General features: G+C 35.9%; 1 long non-coding RNA gene across 2 annotated transcripts in view; it reads left to right on the forward strand.

The window, feature by feature from the left end:
• The first annotated feature begins 787 nt into the window (after positions 1–787).
• LOC106870423 (uncharacterized) overlaps positions 788–8258 on the forward strand; it is a 10959-nt gene continuing 3488 nt past the window's right edge. The window contains exons 1-2 of one of the 2 annotated variants that reach the window (XR_008265294.1): positions 788–2678; positions 7751–7926. This is a non-coding gene — a long non-coding RNA (uncharacterized LOC106870423). Of the gene's footprint in view, positions 2679–7750; positions 7927–8258 lie in introns of those variants that run through there. The other variant, XR_001409521.2, reaches the window with a different exon arrangement.

Raw genomic sequence — 8258 nt, forward strand, 5'->3', positions numbered from 1 at the left:
AGATAGATAGATAGATAGATAGATAGATAGATAGATAGATAGATAGATGGGACATAGGATCGGATACCTTCACTTGAGAGGATCTCCTTGGGAGCCTTCACGAAGTGTCTGAAGTGCTACGGGAACTGCATTTAAGACAGATGACCCTACTGTGTAGCGAAAGGGGTTAGAGTTTGTACTTCGTTGAAATTAATGTATGTCTCTCCTGAAAAAGTTTCAAAACTTCCAGAATGCAACTTCTATAGCCCACCCCCTCTCTCTCTCAGCATCGGGCTCACTATCATGAGGTAGTGAGTTCGATCCCCAGACCGAGCTGCATGTTGTGTTCTTGAGCAAGACACTTTATTTCACGTTGCTCCAGTTCACTTATAGGAATGACTTGCGATGTCACTGGTGCCAAGGCTGTATCGGCGTTTCCCTTCTCCTTGGATAACATCAGTGGCATGGGAGAGAGGAGGCTGGTAGGCATGCGCGACTTCTGGCCTTCTATAAACAAGCCCGGACTTGTGCCTCGGAAGGGTTGCAACCCCATGGTCATTCATGACCGAAGAGGATCTTTATCTTTTGTGCCTTGTGTGTGTGTGTGTGTGTGTGTGTGTGTGTGTGTATTTTCTCTCTCTCTCTCATATATATATATATATATATATATATATATACATACATGCATACATACATACATATAGATATATATATATGAGAGAGAGAGAAAGAGAACAGAATAAGCGAGTGTGAGCGAGAAACTATATAGCAATATCTTTTGACTTGGCCACATGTTATTCTACTGCATTTAAAGTAAGTTGTGTGTATGTGTGTGTGTATGTGTATGTGTGTGTGTATGTGTGTCTGTGTGTGTGCGTGTGTGCATGTGTGGCCTATTTTCTGGGGAGGGATGGTTCGTTCATTTCATAATTTCTCTTTACAATTCCATTTTATTTCTTTCACTTTGATTAATAACGGTTGTCTTAATAACTTTTAAAATGTCATTGTGATATATTAGCGTTAATACATGTCCACTTGCGCCAGCTGCAGCAGTCTAAGAAGGTCAAATAAGTAAGCATGTTTTAAACTCATCCTTTGTCCACTGTGTTTATGTGCATCTAAGGGTATTTACGATGTTTCATATAGGTTTGTAATATATGCTTGTTGTCTTTATCAATTTGTTCGTTGTTACATTATATATCTAAGACTACATATGCATGCTCTATTATAATATATGCATTACAGGACTTAATCCCTGTGTGTATTCTTTATTCTTTTTACTGATTCCAGTCAGTTCACAGCAGCCATACTAGAGCATCATCTTCAAGAGTTTTAATCAATCATATTGACCAAGGATTTTTCGTCAAATGGATAAGTTTATTGAATGTATAAGTTATGGTTTTTAACCTAAAGGGATACGATTGGAGATGGCTTACACTGGAAAACATAAATGCTCACACACACACAAACAAACAAACGAGCAAACACAAACGCAACAGGTTTTGCTCCAATTTTGCCAATCTAATTCAACTTACAAGCTGTTGATAAACTTCAGTAGAAAGTAATTCCCCAAGGCGCTGCACTTTGAGATCGAACACGGAATCATGTTGTTATAAAGCGAATTTTTTAAACTGCATTGTCGGACATATACTGTTTTTTATTGATTTATTATGGTTTTATCAGAGTACCATTTTAGAGGATTTCTTAAACAAATGAGAAGGTATCCTCCGACCGGAGAGATGCCCTGATTGCCTACAATCAGGATTCCGTTACTGACATTCAAAAGCCAGGGAGAGATGTTAAACTGGGCGATGGAGTAAGCCTTTGTTTAAATAGTCTTCTTGGATCAATTTTTGATAAATAGAATTCTGTATCTGCCATATAAAAAGAAGACTATGTAAACATGTGTACTTAAAAAAAATTCGTTTTACACGAATTTTTTATTTACTGAAGAATTAATACTGCATTATCTGTCTTATTAATACAGAGTGAGGACTGACAGAGACATCTTACGGGCAATATATCCTACGATATTTGGATCCATTTACTTTCAAGGTCGACTTTGCTTTACCTCTTTCTGAGATCAATAGAGTCTCGTCAACAACTACTGGGTCGCTTTAACAGATAACATCTCACCTCCGAAAGACTGACTTTAGAACTGTTAGGTCTTATAAATAAGTCTCTGTGCATCTGTGTGGATGTGAGTGTGTGTATGTGTGCTTGCTTGTGTCTTTGTGAATGTGTGTGTGTGTGTGTGTGTGTGTGTGTGTGTGTGTGTGTGTGTGTGTGTGTGTGTGTGTGTTTGTGTGTGTGTGATCTCTTCACAAGTGAATAGTTGAAAACTGAGAGTTAAAACTTCGTCTCGAAATGTAACTCGAAACGACAAACAATAAAGAAAGAAAAAAAGAATGAAGACAATATGCAGTTTAATTTTTGAGTAAACCACCAAAAAGAACATAAAAGAAACATACGAAATAGTTCATTCAGATTAATATATCAATAAGTTATATAAATATCAACTTCAATTCGATTTTAAACAGCAGAAAAGAAACTTTGTATGAATCACATTGTTATGACATTATTACGTCACTGTGACGTAATAATTACTTGGAATTCTCACAGATTTTAAACAAGTAGGAGACGGTGTTTGATGCCTTGAGAAGATCATCTAATACAAGTTTATATTTGGGACAATTGACGTAAGTATAAAAAACGATTTTTCTTCTTCAGCTTTCTAACTTTTCAAAAACACCCAAACAATATAAAACGATTTTGGAATAAACATAATTTAGCTGTAGCTGGATAAAACTTGGAGAAATGTTTTTACTATGTCTATTAAAAGTAGCCTTCGTTACTATGGCAACAGTCCGGATACTTAGTGATTAGACCTCGTATATGAAAAGTAAAACTTCAATCCATTAAAAATGCTTCATAAAATATATATATATGTAAAATAAATATTCCGATATGAGAGGCAAACATACGCATTGAAGCAATACATATTCAGTGATATTTAAATCATATATATTTGAACATACAGGATCAGTTCGTCGCATTAGAGGTGCTAATATTAAAACTCACAAGTGTATATGGAAAGTTCGGAGAGAGAAGTCCAAATTAAAATCCAAATGTGAAAATTAACGTATACAGCCTACGACCATTTCAGGAACGTAGTGGTAAGAGTAGATATCGATTTAAAATCCACTCGAGTGTCCCTATTTCCTTCATCAGGGATACTAATTGTTGGCATGAATCGAAACATCGCGACTCAACACATCGTTATAAACACGCCATATCTCTTTATTAATACACAGTACAATTTTCCAAATAAAAGTAGTTTCTCTGTGACAATAAGAAAATTAACAAAGGTGAATATTTTTTTAAAGGTGATTTGTTTATTCAGAGACTCTATCGAAACAATTTTATTGTTTTGCTGCATAATTTTTGGTTTCTCACATAGTAGAAGACACTTGCCCAAGGTGTCATGCAGTGGGACTGAACCCGGAACCATATGGTTGGGAAGCATGCTTCTTACCATAATATCACGCCTGCGCCTATCCATACAGCCACACCTTCGCCTATATGTATATATTTGTATGTATGGAAGCACTTGCGCGTGCGTATGTGTGTATATTATAGCCTTAACTTGATAGCTCAAGCTGCTGGGTACCCACTTCATTTTGAAGTTATTGTAGAGCACTTACATGTTTTGTTTTCTGCCTCACTTGGGCGATGGCATGTACTGAGAAAACATGTTAAATGCCTCACTGCAAAACCTTTATGTGAGACCAGATGGGAGTGCAAATTAAAATGTGTCAAAGCCATTAAATATGAATCATAGGAATTCGGGAAGATCTTTATGAACTTTCAGAAATTCCTGTCTCTGATCCTTGCAATGCGACATTAAGCAGAGATTTGTATGGCAAAACGAAGATCACAGTTTACTCGTATTTCTGATATGATATTTTTAGGCAGAGTTAATGTTGTCAAGCAAAACTATGCACAGTGGCAATATACGAAACTATCCACTGAAATTTCGTTAAGGAATACTCTAATTAATTACTCTATTACCGTGCAAATGGATATGAAAGTGTACTAGTAGCAGTAAAAGAATTAGTTATAGAATAGATGCAATACCCATTTATAAAAAGAAAAGAAAAAAGAATGAATACACCGAAAAAAGGCAGTTGGAATATGAGTGCTTTGCTAAGATTCCAAATATAATGTATTAAAAATAAAATTTTAAAATCATTTTTTCAATGCACATTCGATACAGCTATTCATTTAATTATCAGAGATTTGAATATTGACAATTTCAATAACACGAAGCGATTTCTAAATAATGTAGATTTGAGAAATGACGTTAAACTGAGATTAACATGTTAAGATTCGGCGGATAAGTTAAGTTGTCCATAATAGCATAAGTATTAATAGATATGATCTTTTAACTAAATTTTATGTTACAAAAGAATTATTTCTTAAAAGGTTCATAGCTTCGTTTCGAAACAATTAAATTAATCAATAAGAAAGTTACAGGCGTTACAAAGTCAAAAAAGTTGGCGCAGGTGTGGCTGTGTGGTAAGTGGCTTGCTTACCAACCACATGGTTCTGGGTTCAGTCCCACTGTGTGGAACCTTGGGCAAGTGTCTTCTACTATTGCCTCGGGCCGACCAAAGCCTTGAGTGGATTTGGTAGATGGAAACTGAAAGAAGCCCGTCGGTGCTCCAGCATGGCCGCAGTCAAATGGGGTGGCGGCGATGGCAATGGCAATGATGATTGTGGTGATCTAAAACCATGAACAGATTTTGCGATTACACTTACTCTAAAGCATTTTGAGAGGGGGGAAAAAAGCGTTTTCTCTTCCCTTCTGTACTACAAATATTCGAGGTCAAATGCATTCACTTTAGTTTTGCAATAACACAAGAGCTATCATAACCCTCGTACATCATAGTCAATAATTAGTTTTAATAGCTGTTTTCTACTATGAAGCAGTTTGCCATTTCCAGTGCTGCAGTTATTCAGTAAGGTCTTCAGTTTTATACAAATTTCAGCATATTAAAGTTAACCTCATACACAACCCGTTCTGCGATATACACACTGAAATGACATTTTCAGATATAAAGAATAAACAACAAAACACCCAGCGCTAAATCGGAATTATACATTCCAATCTGAAATAGAAATACCCAGAGAATTATTATAGAGCGGGTACATACAGAAATACTTTATATATTCTACGGTGTGTTATCTATTTACCTCGTTCCATAAATACCAAATCAACAACACCGGATGTTGCATTTTGGTTAATGAGCAGACTGACTGTGGGAATATTTGGTGTTCAAACTGCATTCAGCTTGCATCCTGCTGCTGTTCAGCCTCAAGTCTGTTCTGATCAAGTCTACGCATGATCAAAAGCGTTCCAGCCATGACATTTCGTTATGCATGTATGCATGTGTGTGTGTGTGTGTATATATATATATATATATATATATATATATATATATACTTTTACTTTTGTCATTTGCGGCCATGCTGGAGCACCGCCTTTAGTCGAGAAAATCGACCCCAGGACTTATTCTTTGTAAGCCTAGTACTCTTTTGCCGAACCGCTAAGTTACGGGGACGTAAATACACCAGTATCGGTTGTCAAGTGATGGTGAGGGGACAAACACAGACACACATATACATATATATATACATATATACGACGGGCTTCTTTCAGCTTCCGTCTACCAAATCCACTCACAAGGCTTTGGTCGTCTTTGTCTTTCATCCTTTCGGGGTCGATAAATTAAGAACCAGTTTCGCACTGGGGTCGATGTAATCGACTTTATCCCTTTGTCTGTCCTTGCTAAACTGTTATAGCAGAGACTCCAGGAAAGAAAATCTGAAGAAGGAATTGTAATTCCGAAATATCATCGGACTATAGATAACCAAATTACAACAGGTATATAGTCCATGTTTTGTTCTATAGTGCATTGTTGTACCATTCTAAACTTTTTATTCTTTCCTAATATATATATATATATATATGTACGAACGTATGTATGTATATGTGTATGTATATGTATACGTATATATAAATATATGTATGTATGTTTATGCATGTATGTATATGTGTATGTATGTATGTATGCATGTATGTATAACCACATGTGAAGTGGTCTACACCTATCTGGGTTTGTTTGAGTCTAACTTCTTGTTGCTGTTCTTGCTGTTGAATGCAAAACAAAAAATTAAGTGAAGACTTTACAAAGCGAAGCTATATAAACAAATACAGAGAGGATATATAAGACATATGATACTAGATTATATACACACGGTGTCGTGTAGAGATGTATAAACAAGAACAGAGAAAAAAAACCCATCTTACTCGCTTTTGTTTCTCAAAAGTCTATTGAATTTTTTGAATGATTCTCTGAAGAGACAATAGAGGTTTTATTTTCAGACAGCCTTGGGGAAATATTGTGCCTTAACCCTAAAATAAACAGAATCCAGGGATTTTTGTCCCTTTTTGTGGTTTGGGGCTAAGGTTGTCTATCTATCTATCTATCTATCTATCTATCTATCTATACACTTTACAATACGGTTTATTTCGTTGTTTGTTTATAGTTCTCAATGCTTCGCTTTCGCTTCGTAAATTATCGTAGTATTTATATTTTTCGTTTATTTTCATTTTATTCATTACTTTTTACATCTCTTTGTAGTTGTTTGTGAAACCCCTACTTTTCAAAGATGTACAGTTTGTATAAACGAACCTGTGCAATGTACACTAACGCGCAAACGATGCTCAAATGTTTACGAGAGCGCGAGCATGTGTGTGTTTTGAAGATGGGTGGTGGTAGCATTTGTATGTGTGCGTGTAAAAATGTGAGTGCATTTACAACATATATGTAGTCTCCCCAATCATGCCATAAACAACCAGGGGTCGATATGAACAGTTTCTACTTTTATATTAAACTTTCAATAGGAAAAATTACCCATCCTTTGTCGATGGAGCCTGGTTATACAAAGTAATTAGCGCTTAATCATATATATATATATATATATATACATACAGAATTCATTATTTTGTGGTGTCAAATGCCACAAAATTCCATCTGTTGCAAATTCTAGAAGCCCTTGTTCTTCACGTCCAGCAGCAAGGACTCCCTTGCGTGTGCGTGTGTGTGTATTTCTCTCGCACTACCCATCCTTCGCAGCGTCTGTAAAGCCCCTGCTCCGAATGTTTCATATCGCTCGCTTCTGGTTCGAAGTTATTATCGCGAAGTGTAACACAGACACTTCGCGTAACATACATATATATACATTAGTGAAATGTCATATTAATTGTCTTGTAACTACCATAAAAACGTTCTAAAAATGATCAATGTTTTGCTTCTGTGTTTTTTTAACACAGACAACGACCATCTGTTGGCAGTATAACTGAAATGGTTGAGGTTCTATCCTATATATGTCTCTGTGTTTGTGTGTGCGTTTGCGTTTTTGTGTGTATCTGTGTGTGTGAGCGCGCGCGGCTTTGTATTTAGATAGGCAAACACTTATACTTACATGTATGTTAATATGTACATACACACACATATATAAGTATACATATATACACACACAAAAATATATTGTGTTGGCATGAAAGTAGTTTCGGCTTTTTAGTGTGAAATAAGTCGTTTTTTTTTTCATACAAAGAATGATCTTTAATCAATTATATATTTTCCATTTTTGTTCGATGACCTTCTGCCATCTTTCTGGCAACTTCATGATTCCGCGCTCATAGAATTTCTGGTCCTCATCAACCAAAAACTGAAGTAAGTACGATTTTAGGTCATCATCATTATTGAAAGTTTTGTCATTCAAAAAATTTTGCAAACTTCGAAATAAATGGTAATCTGATGATGCAAGATCAGTACTATATGGTGGATGTATCATCACTTCCCAACCAAACTCCAATAATTTTTCACGAGTTAACAAAGATGTTCGTGGTCTACTACTGCTATTTAGCCATAAGCAAAAACTCAGAAACATGTCCCTGAATGCAGGCTGGGCTGGGTGGAGGAGTTTGTCTCCCCCTCGCAAAGATAAGGACACAGGAAATGTGTCAAGGCCAACAGAAAGCGGTCCAGCTTCCTAGGGCTAAATAGCAGTAGTATATTCCCTTATTGGGACAGTCACGTTAAGTTGACAACATACAACTACTTTCTCGCATCACTACTGCTTAAGTCTCTCTGAGAGATTTAGAAATGTATTATTTCTAATATATATATATATATATATATATATATATA

Source organism: Octopus bimaculoides, chromosome 12, assembly GCF_001194135.2.
Source record: "Octopus bimaculoides isolate UCB-OBI-ISO-001 chromosome 12, ASM119413v2, whole genome shotgun sequence".
Classification (NCBI taxonomy): Eukaryota; Metazoa; Mollusca; class Cephalopoda; order Octopoda; family Octopodidae; genus Octopus; species Octopus bimaculoides.